A 17,827-nucleotide genomic window follows, 5' to 3' on the forward strand; every position below is an offset into this window, starting at 1 on the left:
TGGCGGTAAATTGTTTCATCTTTTGTACAATCCTAACAAAGTAGATATAAAAATAATATGTTTGGGTAAAGTTCTCCAATTTTTGGCACGATCGTATCACTTGGAGCAGGTCTACACATGTTATGTGAGGATAAGGTTCTGCTGTCTTTTCAATTAGGTATAAAAATGTCATATATGGGTAAGTTCTATCTTTTCACGTAGGTATAAAGATGTTATATGTGAGTAAGGTCCTCCTTTCTTCGTATAATCTACCACGTATGATATAACAATAATCATCTTCAATACAGGACATATGATCTAGAAAGCCCGATGTGAAAGAATGTACCTACAACAGCGGATGAACGATCAAAGAAGTGTGATATAACAAGAGGTATTTCATACAGGAGACAAAGAACCAGAGAAGTATGATATAACAAGAGGTATTTCATACAGGAGACAAAGAACCAGAGAAGTATGATATTACAAGAGGTATTTCATACAGGAGACAAAGAACCAGAGAAGTATGATATTACAAGAAGAGGTATCTCACATAGGGGACAAACAACCAAGAAAGTATGATATAACTAGAGGTATCTCATACAGGAGACAAACAAACAGGGAAGTGTATAAAGCAAGAGGTATCTTATACAGGAGCCAAACAACCAGGGAAGTGTGATATAAGAAGAGGTATCTCATACAGGAGCCAAACAACCAGGGAAGTGTGATATAACAAGAGGTATCTCATACAGGAGAAAAACAAATAGGGAAGTGTGATATAACAAGAGGTATCTCATACAGGAGACAAACAACCAGGGAAGTATGATATAACAAGAGGTATCTCAAACAGGAGACAAACAACCAGGGAAGTAGAATATTACAAGAAGAGGTATCTCATACAAGGGACAAACAACCAAGAAAGTATGATATGCGAAGAGGCATTTCCTGTAAGGGACAAACTATCTACGAAGCTTGTAAGTGTCAAAAGATAGAAATTCATAAAATATAGCCAATAAGTGTGATATATTACTTTGTGGAAAACTAAACGATAAAGTAATGCCACTAAACATTCACTTGCTAGGATCTTAGAATATAAATTTTATATAAAGAATTTCAGATTAAACCGATACATCTATTACATAATAAGGTATAGCACCAGTAGGAATAGCCATAGTTACTAAGGCAAATTTTGGGTAATTTAATAAGCAGATACGACCTTTGTACACACTTTGCTCCAAACGCATTACACTCTCCGTGTAAACTGAACGATAACTTGCATTTTATCTGAGTAGGCAATTTAATTGAATCGTCATGTTCGGTGTTGTTTCTCAAGTGTTTTCTTCTGGCTGGAGTCCACATAAAGTCCTGAAAACAGCGACCTCTACAGTCACACTTATCATACATCAAAAGGAACCGTTGAGCAAATCCAACAATGGGCGTTTTACTCGCATGCCAACACGTGCTTGTTGTTTAGTTTTATTGTAGCCTTGGTAACAACGCTGAAACTATGGCTCCTATTTCCACACGCACATCTAAACTTTGACCTCAGAACTGACACTTCAGTAGATGTACATACAACTACCTAATGTATGAGGTTTTTAAACGTTGAGCTTTTTCTATAAGTTTTCGATTTACCGCTTATCAGTTTTAACCGTTACCTATACCATTAATACTTTCATCAGGAACGAAGGTATTTATTTCCAAAATAAAATAAGAGCATGATTTGTATGGAAAGTAATTTGTAATCTTGGATTCCTGACTACTTAATTAACTTGTTTTGTTCGTTTTATGTTCAAATCAACCTGTTAAAATATGGCCTTAATTAGAAAAAAATTAGTTTTTTTTTAAATCTGGTTCCTCCCCGTTTTCTTCTTGCTCTCAATCTAACATCAAAGGTTTTCAAACTTCAGAACTAAGAAGAAATAAAAAAATGACGTTAAACAGAGAGCAGCTCTTAAAATGCAGCCAATCCGTTGCAACCATACATGCATTTTTATAGCACTGTTTTAAGTTTGTTGTGTCGTTTCCTGTAGTGTAACACGACACTACAGATTACGTGTTATAAAAGTAACAGTTCATCACATTATTCTGTTCTAAACGTCGTAGAATCTCATTGTCCCAGCGATGTCTATTAACAGGCTGTTTACCTTCCCTTCAATGAGAAGTTTAAATTAAAATTAGGAATGGCTATACTCGAACCTTTAGTGATATCTGTCGTAGTTTAGTCCACGTCTAGTAGCATTAGGTTTAGCATGTGTTATAATAAATGTGTAATATAACTGATACCCTATACGTTAAAAATAAATTTATAGTAGAGTTTGTACCCTGTTAAAAGCAAATGTATAAAAAAACTTGGTACACCATCTGTTATAATAAATGTTTATCAGAATTTAGTACACTATATGTTTTAATAAATGTCTAGCAGAATTTGGTACACCACGTGTTTTATCAAATGTCTAGTGGAATTTGGTACACCATGTGTTTAAATCATTGTATAGTAGAATTTGGTATACCATGTGTTTTAACAAATGTCTAGTGGAATTTGTACACCATTTGTTTCAACAAATGTCTAGCAAAATTTGGTATACCATGTGTTTTAGTAAATGTCTATCAAAATTTGGTATACCATTTGTTTTAATAAATGTTTAGCAGAATTTGGTACACCACGTATTTTAATGATTGGTACATAATGTGTGTTTTACGAAATGTACAGTAGAGAATTAGAGAAAGGATATTCTGATTCTTAAGTTTGATTTCTATAAGCAATATTAATCGTCTGTATAAGAAATCACTAAGTTCAAGTTATCCAATATCTTTAGCACAAGAAATCGTGGGAGCAGTTGAAGGGTTTACTACTGATGAGTCATATGGACCGTGTTAGGATCTTCAAACATAAACGCCATATATATTACAGATATATATAATGCTGCAACTTACACACGACCCCAATATTAGGACGAATCGATTCAAACCAACAATTGGCAATGTTCCAAACATTTCCATTCATGCAGCCTTTGATTTCTAGAATGATCTTTCGGTTCATCATTTTTTGAACCTTGTAAGAGATTTAAGACTGCTTCGGGCATACGTTGCAAACATCAAGTATGTGTGCTTTAGCTTTACCAATATAAGAACTCGTGGAAGGTTTGAGATCACTAATACAAATTGTGAAAATATATTAAAGTAGCGTGTAAAAAAAAAAAATCGTTTCTTTCAGAACATTTTCACCCTACTTTTGAGAGTGCGAAGATTTCAGAAAAACTAACCCCTCTTTTTTTTGTAATAATGAAACGTTCCGTTCGAATAACCAACCATACAGTGAACGTCAAGAACTTACGTATAACTGGGAACGAAATTATATATAATTCGGTAAGTGAGGTAGGACTAACACGTAATTGTTCAGGCATTAATTTTCAAGGATGTTTGAAATAAAAGGCACCTTCCACAATACAAGCTGGTCTGATATACAGCCGACTGTAAGTAAAATTGGCCCTCAACATTTATTTTAATCCCAGACCTGAAGTAAATTTGGCGGGAAAGGATTCCTGAAAAAAAAAAAGTGGGTGGAGTACTGTGCATAATAATTCAGTCTTTAATACGTATTAGCTATTCATACATTCCATAAATTAAATATTTTTATTTAAAAGTTAACGTTTATTGTGTTTTCATATTTCTTATCCTTATTAGTAAAGTACAAAACCTACATAAACACAAATTTAGATAAACGAAAAGTCATTTGTTTATTGATCATCGATGATACAATCCGTTAACAAGAAATTTGTTATCCGATCAAGTACATTTAAATGCTGTTAAAAAGTTAACAATAATTTTACAGTGAACTGCAGGCTAAATGTGAATTTTCCTGGTGTCCCAGAGGTCCTTAACTGGAGGATGAGCCTCCTAAGATTTGTAGAGCAACGCCACTTTAAGCCCTCCTGTGCTACAGTGGTAAATTTGCAGGCTTATAATGCTCAAAACTGGGTTTCGATAACCATGGTGGGTACGGCAAATGTAGCACACTGTCTAAGTTTGTGTTTAAGTACAAACAAAACACCACTTTAATTTTCCCATACACACCTTTTCCTAAAAATGTTTAGAAAAATAAATTAAGATATTTTCAGGTAGACATATCTTTTGTCAAACTATACCCCAAGTAGAAATGTCCAACCGGCTGCTTACAACTGTATTACTTAAACATGATTAGACTGACTGTAATAAAGTAAAAAGAAAAAAAAAATCGATACTGTTGTGAGTTGCTTCTATCCAGTGTTTAAGTAGGGTGGCTGCTAATTTATGGGTGACATTATTTCCTCGAAAATAAACCGAAGCCATTCTGAAGGGATCACCTGTTTTAACCATTCGCACCACCATACAGTAGTGTTATCTGTCAGTCAGTCAAAAAACACTAAACTGACATCACATAAGGGACGTTTAACGTCGTAATTTTTACTGTAGTGATGGCAGTGAAAATTAGTGTATGCCATGAATCACGAGAAGAATTATGAACTTCAAATACAAGAAATAAAATTACTTATTAATTTTAATTTTGGGTTTAAATACTCTAGAAACAGAACATTTTCGAAGATTCGGGGGAGGTACATCTAGTATATATTTTCAGACTACTCAAGACGCCAAAGTTTGTCATCTCGAGCAAAGCAGATTTTGTCTCTTATTTGGAATTTGCTAAATTTGGTTCGTTTCATATAGGATATTTACGCAAAGCTACACAAGTATTATCTGCGTTAGCTATTCATAATTTTCAACTAATATATTAAAAGGAAGGCAACTAATCAACAGTACCTCGTACCAACTCTTGGATACAACAAGCCACATAGAGGGCAACAAAAACAACAAAGTACGGTGAGGATTGAGGTTTAAATATATTTCATTCCCCGAAGTGGAATGAAATATAACCAGGAGTGGTCAGAAGCTTTGGATTCTCTTCGCCCCACTGCGTGATTAAGAATTAAAAGACGCTCAACTTTAAGTATTTTAGGTTCTCGCGATTGAGCTATGATATTATTTTGGATAATGAACTTATCACGAGACATCAGAAGAAGTTGTAAGGAAATCTGGGAATCAGAAGATTTATTCTGAATTCCGCGCTAGGTGTCTCTAATTTAGTAGTGAGAGACAAGAGAGAAGGAAGCTAGTCATCACCACCCACCGTTGGGCTACTCTTTTACCAATGACCGTTACATTATAACGTCCCCAAGTCTGAAATAGCGAGAAGGATTAGTGTCACAGGGATTCGAACCCGCGACCCTCTGACTAGGAGTCGAGCACCCCTAACCATCTAGCCAAGCTGGGCATCTAAGAAAAAGAATGATTTAACTGTGACACTTATAATGCGGTCTTGCGTAACACGATTTTTTAGTCCAACCCATTTTTTTAAGACACTTCTTCTGAGACTATATTTACGCTTAATAAGTTGTGACGTATAGAATAGAAGTTCCAGATATCAGACGAAGTTTTATAATTTTTCCTTCAAGCTGATCACGAGAAAGAGTTTGTAGGAAACACCGAGTTGGGTAAATACTCTACATTAATATTCATCATATTAACTGGTAACCCTTTAACTATGTAGTTTAATCCTTCTAGGAAATGCAAAGCTTGAAAGCATATCAAGTTTCAATTATAACCGCATTCCACTGATCCCGATAACTTATACTCTTTAACACGCTGATGAATGATGAAAGAAACCATTAAATATATTCAAACTCGTGTTTTTCTTCCTATACTGATGTATATATATATATATATGTTCACATACATATACGCAATTTACATATAACAAGCTAAAATACCAGTCAACCAACGAGGAGTGTTTAAACGTAATTGAAAGACTGAAGTTTAATATCAATCATATATTTCATAGCAATAACGTGAGCATTAATTTTATCTTAAATTTTTAAAATTGTAACAAAAGTTCATAAGTAATATTTGCAGTTTGCTTTCCATCTACCAACAAGTAAGATTTGGGGCTGATCCCACCTTCGAATACCCTTTATCTTGTTGATCATAAGAAAAACATGGTTGTGTGAAAAACAAAATCCATTAACTTTCATGCTTTGTCCTTGAACCCTTTTAGAATATTGAACATTGTGCAAAGCGTCAACCTGAAAAGATTGTTTGAGATTGACTTAATAAGCTAGGAGTAATTAACCAACAAGTTTTACAAATTATTGATGACGAGAAACCCACTTGAAATAAAAATGTATCTCAGAACGGCTGTTATGGGTATTAACACTTTTATTGATAAGCAGAGAACAACGTTTTGATCTTCCTAAGTCATCTTGTTCTCTCCTTATCAATAAAAGTGTTCATACCTATAACAGCCGTTCTGAGATACAGGTTTTACAGATAGAATTAGAGTTAATTTTAACTTTGACCCCAACCTCCCTAGGGCATTCCCCATAGTTCACATAGTTGACATGTGTGATTGAGATTGGCCCAATAGGCTCGGAGAAGAAAGGGTGCACACAAACACACATATCATCTTCACATATATAAACTGTCTACAGTTTTTGCTTTGCAAAACTAAGAACCAGACTTAGCGAGCACATCTCTTCTGATAAGCTCTTTTGGAATGTGTATGTGAAAATCTACAATTCTATCAATCAACTATTAGACTTCAAGATGTTTAAAACTCGCTGCGTTTTGTTTATGTTTGGCTTTTCTTAATTCCTTTTGCATCGAATTTCGATGATTATTGCTTAACTTTGTAATTATTCACAGATATTGCTCCTGTGTTAAAGTTTTAATACCCATACCACTCGTTTTAGAACACACCATGTATTCATGTATTTCTCAAGTATTATAAATTATCTATTATAACAAGCTAATACCATTAACTAACATATGGTTTAATTCATTTTAGGGTTTTTGCAGAGTAATATCTATGTTTAACAAATTCCATACCAAATAGAATAAAATGGAAGTAATGTTTTGCATTTGGTTTCATTTGTTGCATCAAATATAGCTCATTTCACGATTTTGAAACAGATAGCATAAACTTATTAAAGCACCACGGAGAAATCTTTATAAAGTTATATCTTACTTGCATTTATTTTCTTGTTTATGATTAATAATGAACAAATATTTCTTTTTTTATGTCTATTGAGATATTTCCAGAAAAAATAATATTTCACTTGTGACTGGTTCTTCAATCTCCACTTGATAAGCGATGAAGTTTGAAACTAGAAACGAAATACGGATATGTCATTAGTTTAGAACGATAATGACTGAGTTTTAGCTATACGAAGAGGAATACAATAAATCATGTACAAGACACGCAGTGGGAGGGATTCTATAGAAGCCCTATTTTTGTAACGTAAAAACTTACATAATAGTTATGCTGCTTATGGCATTTAACGTTTTAAAGAGTTTGTTTGTTTGAATTTCGCGCAAAGCTACAAGAGGGCTATCGGCGTTAACCGTCTCTAATTTAGAAGTGAAAGACTAGAGGGAAGGCAACTGGTCATCACCACCCACCACCAACTCTTGGACTACTCTTTTACCAACAAATAGTAGGGTTGACTATCATAACGGCTTAACGGCTCAAATGACGAGTATGTTTAGTAAAATAAAGATTCGAACCCGTGACCCTAATTCAAGCGTCCTAACCATGGTCAGGTGGGTTAAGGCGTTCGTCGCACCAAACATGCTCGCCCTTTCAGCCGCGGGGGCGTTATAATGTTACGTTCAATCCCACTATTCGTTGGTAAAAGAGTAGCCCAGAAGTTAGCGGCGGGTGGTGATGACTAGCTCCCTTCCCTCTAGTCTTAGACTGCTAAATTAGGGACGGCTAGCGCATATAGCCCTCGTGTATCTTTGCACGAAATTCAAAAACAAACAAACAAGCACACTGTGTGCAGCGTCCTCTATATATAGATAGTTGTAGTCTCCGCCATTAAATCGACAACAGCATTAGAAACGAATAGGTAGTGTGTGTGTGTGTTCTATAAGTAAGGTATACTCTAATAGTTCTTTATCACGCATGTCGAGTGGATTAGACCTAACCCCCTATTTTTGTGATATAGAAGCATAATGCTTATATAATTATACCGCAGCTACTTATGGTATTTAACTTTTCTACATAGTGTACGTTCTTATGATGAACCACTGGTATTTTTTGGCTTTAAATAGTCGCATGCTCTCAGACCTCGGTAGCATTAGCATGCTGCATGTGCTTCGCACAATATGTGTTAGCTTTTGATCTCACAAATTAGAATCCCCCTCCTTCAAACATGCTGCGTACTGTTTACTGTTATATTCATTAACAGCATTATTTAAAATGTTTATAGTGTACTTTATTTTTTTTACTAATTACTTTTATTATATAGACTGTTTTGCACTGCCAACTTACTAACCATACTTAGGACTAACCTATATCTCCTAAGCTGGTCAAACCTTTCGAGATATTGTAAGAATTATGGCCGAAAATATGGTTAACACCGAGTGTACCCAAATACTGCAACATAAAACAAAACAAAGCATTATAGTCTTGACAAATAAGAACATAAGAAATTCATATTGTATTGGCTGTGCTCATTACCAGGTTGATAATTAGTTTCTGATCAGAAATTAACATTAATTAATGCAAATGCACGATATATCAAGACTTTTGTGCTTAAAACAATGAATCCGGTTAAACTTTTTTTAGAGATACCCTAATAAAACACAGCCAGTAAACTGAACAGTTACTGGTTTTGAATTTCGCGCAAAGCTACACGAGGGCTATTTTTTGATAGATTGTTTAGGCAGAATATTCATGATGAAACTTTGTAGAACGGACGGCAACTGCCTGTTATGGAGACACAAGTGTAGAGGACGACGTTTCGAAAGGCGGAAGACTTTCAAAATGTCGTCCTCTACACTTGTATCTCCACAACAAGCAGTTGCCGTCCATTCTACAAAACTTAATACACGAGGGCTATCTGCGCTGAACAGTACTTAGTCAGTGTAAGGCACAATTTAGTGGCACGGGTCAAGTCGTTCCTTGACCGGTTTTATGCTCATGGTAGCGTCTATATGCAGTGCAATGTTAATCATCACTTTCCCTCGTTTCTGGTCAACGCTTCGTTGTTTTATGCAAAAACAGAAACCTAGCCATGATTTATAGACAAAGTTATCAAAAACGTTCCCGAATTATAACGACATGAAACATATTACGAAAGGAATTGTAATGTGAGACAGTATGCTAATTAAACGTAGACTGGGGTTTGGTAATTATATATTATATACCTTACTTAAGCCGCAGAGTCGAACTAAAGTAATGATTACTGCGAAAATTCGTAAGTGACATAATTTATGAAACTTGTTAGTATTCACAGATGTCACATCCAGTACACTCATAACAGAGACCACGTAGATTTAACAAAAATGAATAACAAAAAGATAATTCAGAAAAAGACGGCAGTTACTACATGTACACGAAATTTGACTTTCAAAATTTGTAGTGTGCACTCGAGAGACTTACATATTTTTATAATTAAATTGGGATAATTTTTTAAATATCTTTTTTTCCTTACTTTCTTATTAAAATACGTAGAACTTAACCTGATCCATATGAATTCTGGCAAATCCTCAAAAATATAATAATTAGAATTAAAGAATAAAGTTGACTATTGACTTACAATATCTGAGGTCTTAAAGCTTTTTTTTTTTTCCAGATAACCCAGTGTTTAAAAATTTAATATTATTACCGTTGTAGCACTTATTAAAAGTGGGACCTTTAAAAATCGTCTTTAGATAATATTGCTATAATTGCTTTGTTTATTAAAGCTAGGGTCTTAACAAATCACTTAAGACAATTTTCAATGTTTTACAAGTAAATAATGTTTATGATTGTCGTGTTTAGGAAAACCAAGTTCTTATTAACAAATCAAGAGCAGATAAGCGAAACGTGTGACGGTTGTAAACGGCACTTCCAAAAACAAATATGGTTGGATGTAACTCATTACCTCTTACAAGAACACTTATTACAGCACTTCTCACTAAAATGAACACTTTCCTTCTTCACTGTGGAACAGAGTAACTTATAACTGATGTGACTGTTACACATTCTTCATTCTCGTTGTGGAAACTCTTGTATCTCACCGTTGAATGACTTAACAATTGCTTCATCTATAAAGGGGTTAATAAAAACTCTCAAATACACTTATACATCTATATTACCATTTCTACATTACATAACTACCTGGAGAACCAATGTACTACATCCTAATCTATTACACCTGCTCTTCACTGAGCAAAACTCCGGTTGATAAATACCATTAGATGATTGGATTAACTTAGAGGCCCGGCATGGCCAAGCGGTTAAGGCACTCGACTCATAATCCAAGAGTCGCGGGTTCGAATCCCCGTCACACCAAACATGCTTGCCTTGAGGGCATTATAATGTGACGATCAATTCCACTATTCGTTGGTAAAAGAGTACCCCAAGAGTTGGCGATGGGTGGTGATGACTAGCTGTCTTCCCTCTAGTCTTACACTGCTAAATGAGGGACGGCTAGTGCAGATAACCCACGTGTAGTTTGGCGCAAAAATAAACAAAAAACACAATAACTTATAGCTATAATTTAGTTAATTTGACATTTCTGGTTATAACTGTTGATGTAATTTAGAACACTACTGTTACTTAAACTTAACAAGATTATGTTTTTTTCTTATCTTGGTATATGGTTTTGAACTCAATATTCTAAATTGGCCGAAAAGTGAAGACGTTACAAGCTTTACTACTAAAATTTCGCTTAATAACAAGGGTTTCCAGCTGTGGAATCAATCTACTGTCATCATTTTAGTTACGGTCGAAAAAGGTAGTTCACATTTTGGTCAGAAAGCAAAGGTGGTTTTTCAGCAAACATAACCAAAATATGGGCAAATATAGTTTTCAACAAACATGTCTCAGACATAAACAAAGGTAGTTTTTCAACCAACATGACTAAAACATAGACAAAGGTAGTTTCAAACAAACATGGATAAATGTAGTTTTTCAACAAACATAATCCAAACATGGACAAAGATAGTTTTTCAATAAACATGACTAAAACATGGACCAAGGTAGCTTTCCAACAAACATAGCTTCTGTTTGTTTTGTTTTGAATTTCGCGCAAAGCTACTCGAGGGCTATCTGCGCTAGCCGTCCCTAATTTAGCAGTGTAAGACTAGAAGGAAGGCAGCTAGTCATCTCCACCTACCGCCAACTCTTGGGCTACTCTTTTACCAAAGAATAGTGGGATTGACTGTAACTTTATAAGGCCCTCAAGGCTGAAAGGGCGAGCATGTTTAGTGCGACCGGGATTTGAACCCGTGACTCTCGGATTACAAGCGCCTTAACACACTTGGCCATGTCGGGGCCAACATGGCTTCTAACTACCATTCTAAAACTCATACAGCATCATGCTTCTTATCCTTGATGTATTCGAAAATTTACAATCTAAATTTATGAAACTTATTTTATATTTCAGTTCCTCAAACAAACTATCTCTTCTTCAACCTTCTCACACGATTTGATGCACGAGTTGCACACTTGTCTTACTCAACAAAAAATTGGGACAAATACACAGCTTCTCTGAACACCATCAAGGAAAGAATACCCCAAACTACCTCCAACCTGGAAAACAATCACACAGTTACAACCATTTCTCTCCCTCTCTCAACATGTGCGTGAGAGGTAAATAACTTCATGGTATGTAATACGACTAAATATATACCACCATTTTACTCGTAAATCACTTACCATCAATTTACTAATAAGCCACTTTACCTCAGCGTGCAGTTTATTATATCATATACCACCACTAACTCAGTACACAATACATAATTTGCTGTATCCCCTACCAATACTAAGCCAAAATGCACTTTTTAAATCAGGTAACACCACTAATTCAGAATACAGTACACATTACCTACCAACCCCAAGTCAGCATAATGTATTCTACGTCATAAATCTCTAGTTATTTGATAAACTGCAAATCACCATCTGCTCGATACACAATTTGCTGTATCACGTAAATACTTTCTAGAGTTTTGTATTACAGCATGGTCTCGCGAGACAACCTTTTATGATCACCACATGCTTATTACGACTGTTTATATAATTTGTAAAGGTATGTTTGTTAGATTACCTAATTGCTTCAATTTTAACGAAAGCCCGACAGATTCATAACACGATTCTGACTACAGAATATACTGTCATTATATTAAGGAAACGATAGCTTACTGCACTAAATATGAATTAGGATGTATTGGTACCACGAAGTACTAAAACCTTATATTAAGGAAACGATAGCTTACTGCACTAAATATGAATTAGGATGTATTGGTACCACGAAGTACTAAAACCGTTGAAATGTCACACAAATCACTAGCCTGCTAATTGGAATACCGAACTCGGTAGTAATATTGATGATTCCAAGACCCTGATGGCCTTGGATCGTGACTTTTGCTGGTTTCACCTTCGAGAATCCCACTCATATCTAGAATGTACAAACTCATTCAGGTATCTAATTCGTCTTGCTAAAAAACAGAATAATGATTAATTTCAGAGAACGAAGAACCGGTTTACATTCGATTACTTTAATGATATTGTACTTTTAACCTTATGTAAAACACGATCACTTTAGCTTCAATCAACCACCAAAACAAACACGTGCGTTAGTTCCTTATTGACGATACGCACAGAAGACATACTGATCTTTCATAATGATTAAACGATTTGCTGGAAAGTATAGCTATATGCATCATGTGTTTATACATTCTGATCTGTTGTGATCGGTAAACTATTTAGTATAACTCCTTTTTCGTGCTATATTTATAGCTTGACCTTCGTGGTATACACGTATATGTGTATGAGTAATTAATACCGAACAGTCAAGTAAAATAAAACAAAATCAAAAGAAAGGACTACATTAAAAACAACAAATCTAAAGCTCTGACTAATAGTATTTTCTAATAAATAAGAAGAAGCCCAAACAAATATAAAAAACGCTGCACAAATCTAAAAGATCCACAGGATACACACTATAATATGGGATATAAAATATATCCTAAGTTTTGGAGGTGACTCAGGAAGTAGGACCCACATTGCAGTGAGGATACACTGTCTATAAGTCTTAAGCTCCGTTCGCCAGTCTTGCATGAAGAAGTTTATAAGTAATAGTGATTATTATAAAATAATCAAAAGAAATAAAAAATTGGGAGAGCGAGATGCGAGTGCTGAAGCCCACAACGTCCCGCATCTATAACACCCTTAACTGCCTGCAGATAGTTCTTGGAAGGTGACTGCTCTCCAAAGTAAAACAAACAAACGAAAGAAAAAAAGTAATAATAATAATGTACTACCACTTGGGGGTAAGCATGATAGAATTACCTCTTAAGCTGGCATTCCAGCCCACATTATGGTGATAAGGAACTAATTAGTAGCCCAACAGACTAACTATACTAGTACAGAGGGTCCCAACCAGCTATCTAAACTAAGTAGTATAACTCCCAACTACCATGCATTAATTCTTGATGACGAGAAACGAGCTTGAAGTAAAAATGTATCTCAGAATGGTTGGTATGTGTATTAGCCCTTACTAATAAAGCATCTGAAGACGACCTAGGATGGTCGAAACGTTGTTCTCTGCTTTATTACGTCTAGTGCAACTACCAATTTTCAGACTATAAACAAGCCTTTATGTGCGATAAGGTGTTCATCCGATAAAAAGTAGTACTAAGTTGTTTAAATGACTTTATCAACAATTAAAATACTTATCAGAAACTTTCCTCAATTTTTACTTCTTTATATTTAATACATTCTTATATTTATACACAGAAAATATTTTGCATCAATATTTCAACATTAATAAAAAAATGTGGTAATTTATTACAAATTTTACCAAATCTGAATAATTGTGAAGTCATAATTCTTATAACAGAAGAGTTTGGTACATTTCTATTAAAAAAAAGGGTAAACCATATATTGGTAATAAAAATATTTTTTACCAAAAAACTTACATTGATATCCTTATCAATTATAAGAAAATTTAAGAAACTACAGCAGGTGCACAACACTTTCTATGAGAAAATATAACTAAAACCATGAAAAGTTCAGGAGTGTACGAAAGCCAGTGTCAAAGATAGAATTTCAGGTCACATCTGAACAGATCTCGTCGAGCACGTTCATACGTATACATATATATACATATATTTTTACAGATTTTTCTGTTCTCTAATAAACGATATAACAAAGGAGGCCACTTTTTTGTCTGCCTGTGTGTGTGTGTGGATTATTTATCTAATTTTAACGCACGTCCTCGATTTAAGCTACAGATTCGTGGAACCTAATTTATAAAAGCTTAATACATAATCTATTAATACTCACTAAAACTACGATTAGTCTCTGAAACACTCAGATAAGATATGTTGACGGAATTATAATTGTGAACTCTTAGTGCATGAGTATAAGATCAGCAAATAAAAGAGTTCGAATCCCGGTTGGGCTTCTTTATAAAACAGCTCACTTTTTTGTAACAATAAAAAAATAAAATATTTTTGCTTTGTTTCTCACATTTCTCTTGCGTTAGAGCTTGGCTTGGAGGTTAACGTACCGACCTGAGGATCCGAGAGCCTCAAGTTCGAGGTGTGATGCTACGTAGTCTGGAATGTTAAGGAGCACATAACAACAACAACAAAAAAAAACACTCAGCGATTTTCTTCAGTAAGGTATGATAGTAAATTAATGTAATATTAGGTGATTTCGAACAACTGATTAAGCTCGAAACAAATGAAAAGACTGAAAATCATTTGTCTTCTTCATACAAAAAAACAACAAAAATTCAACAACGGTCGTACTGGATTTTTTCAGAAACGTTCACTTGCCAACACTAATGTATTTTTGGCAGCCATGCCTTGAGTGCCAAGGTTTACGTTAAACTTTACTGTTCTTAAATTAAGGAGTAAAAGAAAAAAAAAATTGTTTTTTTTTATTACTGTTGCCCAACTTTTAAGTTCACTGCTTTCTTGCGAAGAATAATATGTTTTCTTCTTTAAATAAATTAGAAAGTTATAAAACTTGTACAAATATTATAACATCTTTCGATATGACGTCAGTTAAGAGCACACATACTCGTAATTAAACTTAGTTTTATTAGTTCCAAGGTTTCAGTCTTCCGTTAACGTAACAGTAAAAACAATCACGTCTTGCACGAAGGATTTATTGTGCTGCCTGATTGTAACTTAAACATGGAGCTTTCGGAAATGTTAAAAACCTCACATAATAGTTCACGACATAGATAACGTCAGAGATTACACAGCATGTGGATTTCAATATATAAAAGCAGCACCAAAACATTTTATTTAAATAGTACATTCAAATCATATATCAAATGTCTTGTAAGTTTATGGTGTTCGATTTGAGAGAGAATCCCCCTCTCAGTATGACAACAATGTTAGGTTATAAAGCTAAATTTATAGGGAAAGCCTTGCTGGAACATTAGTAGTGTTAGCCTATTCAGGGTCGGTTCGATATTCTGAACGTTCAAATGGGACTTGCTAAATAGACAAAAACAGTAGTGACATTGGAAATGTGGCCTGATGAGAACTGGGAAAGGCAAAGAACTGAGCAAAATGTATAACACGGAAAGAGAGTCATGATTTCTTTTACTTAGTACTATAAAAAAAAAGTATTCTCCCGCTTGGGGCAGCGATAAGTCTTCGGATTTACAACGCTAAAATAATGGGTTAGATTCCCCTCGGTGGACACAGCAGACAGCCCGATGTAGCTTTGCTACAAGAAAACACATATAAAAAAAACGTGTACAATGTCAACGTGGAAAATATTTTTATCATGACATGTAATAAAATAGAACATTTAAACACGAAACACTTTCGGAAAGAAAATTCAAATGTTTATGTAATGCTTAATTCACGCTAAACATTAATCTCTGAAATCGAACTTATCATTCATCAATCTGACAAATGCAAGTCATGTCTAAAATATAAATTACTATACATTTATAGAGTATGCATCAAGTCGTTTTCTTCAAAATCAATTGTTTTCTGGTAAAGAATTTTCTACGTTTATAAAATTGATTGTTCCAGGTTTCCAGAGATTTTATAGTATGTGTGTGTATTTTCTTATAACAAAGCCAAATCGGCTTATCTGCTGTATCCACTTGACTTTAAATTACTGTCTAAAGACCACACATGTATTAAAGATGAATTATTTTTGGAAAGGGTATAACAACTTGTTCAAATCGAGGATTAACAATTTTCAAGAAAGATATACCCATTGTACTTAATAGCATTGGAAAACGAATGAATATGGATTAATTTGGGACCCAGAACCACCTAAAAAGAGGCCTCCAAAAAGCCATACCAATTTTGTTTTAATTTCACGCAAAGCTACACGAGGGCTATCAATGTAGCAGTGTAAGACTAGAGGAAAGGCAGACAGTCTTCATCACCCACCGCCAACTCTTGGGCTACTCTTTTACCAACAAATTGACTGTCACATTATAACGCCCTCGCCGCTGAAAGGGCGAGCATGTTTGGTGCCAAGGAGATTCGAACCAGCGATCCTCGGATTACGAGTCGAGTGCCTTATCCACCTGGCCATGCCGGGCCATAGGTATACCAGTCATATTGTAACAGTTGAAAATTCGCAAACACAAATATACGTGGCAGTGGCAGAAGCTATGTTCTCTAAAAAAAAGACCAACATAGCCAAAAAGGCTCTCTGTCTAAAAAAGCGACACAGTCACTTTTGCCAAGTTATTACACAATATATTCGTTCAACCATCGCATACATCATACTGGTCTTCTATAGATTTTTATTCCATGGAACTATACAAACGAGCAATGGAGAACCATTGTCCTAGAAGAAGAAATGGTCTGCGAGAAGCTCACAGAGAAATTGCGTAATCTTAATATGACAGCCTTACAATAAGTCCTTAGTAAGAAACTATGTTCCAAGGCTATTGTTAAATGTAAAGTCATCAAATAGAGCATTTCAGTATGGACTATAACAATGCAGTAAGGTTGTAAAATCGTTCAAACAACCTCTGTAAATGATGACTAATTGCAACAAATAAAAATAAATCACTACCACGAACACAAGAAACCTAAAAATATTGATTATTCAATATTAGTTTATTTAGGTAGAGACAGACAATTGTCGTCCAGAGAAGGATGAGGACATTTCCTTTAATCCATGTTGTCAAGGAGGTAGTAGTGATGTATAATCAACGAAAAGTGACAATCACATCACTCCACGTGCTGACGAACAAATCGCTAAATCTCTATATATATTTACGTCTGAGCTTTCTAAACTTCACAACAGCCTAATAAAGACTTGCGTTTCTCTTCACTCAGGATTAGTAAAAGTTAAAATGAAGGTTAAAACTATGGATGTAACATAACTTAAATTAAAATTCATCGCGCATATTATGTACAATAAGTTGCTACTGCTAACATGTGAAAAACATATCAACTTTTTTTCAAAATTTTAAATTATTTTATCATGAATTTTCCTTAATATTATGTGTATTAATTTCTTATTTCTTCACTTCGTACATAATATAGAGTTGGCTGCTTAAAGACGTCGATTGTATAGTGTACAAAACACTGAGTATCTACACGTCACAGTCATCTAATGCTCATCTAGTATTTGCTGGTAATTTCTTTTTTATCTTGTACTTAAACGTTTTTAAAGAAACCCCAGATATTGGTAAGAGAGCTAACTTCAAGGGTAATGATAACAAGTTTTACACTAGAATTACGATGTAAGTGAGCTTATGTAAAAATACAGAAGTGATAAATCGACATTTCAATACCTCTACGATATTCACGGTACCTTATTTCG

General features: G+C 34.6%; 1 long non-coding RNA gene and 1 pseudogene across 2 annotated transcripts in view; both read right to left on the reverse strand.

Moving 5' to 3' along the window:
* The window catches only part of LOC143228528 (uncharacterized), a 221,980-nt pseudogene that overhangs the window by 186,040 nt on the left and 18,113 nt on the right, over positions 1-17,827 (reverse strand). The window lies entirely within an intron of this gene.
* On the reverse strand, positions 3,497-12,705 carry LOC143230511 (uncharacterized). The gene is made up of 3 exons (XR_013016475.1): positions 11,720-12,705; positions 9,942-10,104; positions 3,497-7,175 (listed from the first exon to the last, which is right to left on the reverse strand). It is a non-coding gene; the product is annotated as an uncharacterized LOC143230511 (long non-coding RNA).

This window comes from Tachypleus tridentatus, chromosome 10 (genome assembly GCF_004210375.1).
Source record: "Tachypleus tridentatus isolate NWPU-2018 chromosome 10, ASM421037v1, whole genome shotgun sequence".
Taxonomy (NCBI): Eukaryota; Metazoa; Arthropoda; class Merostomata; order Xiphosura; family Limulidae; genus Tachypleus; species Tachypleus tridentatus.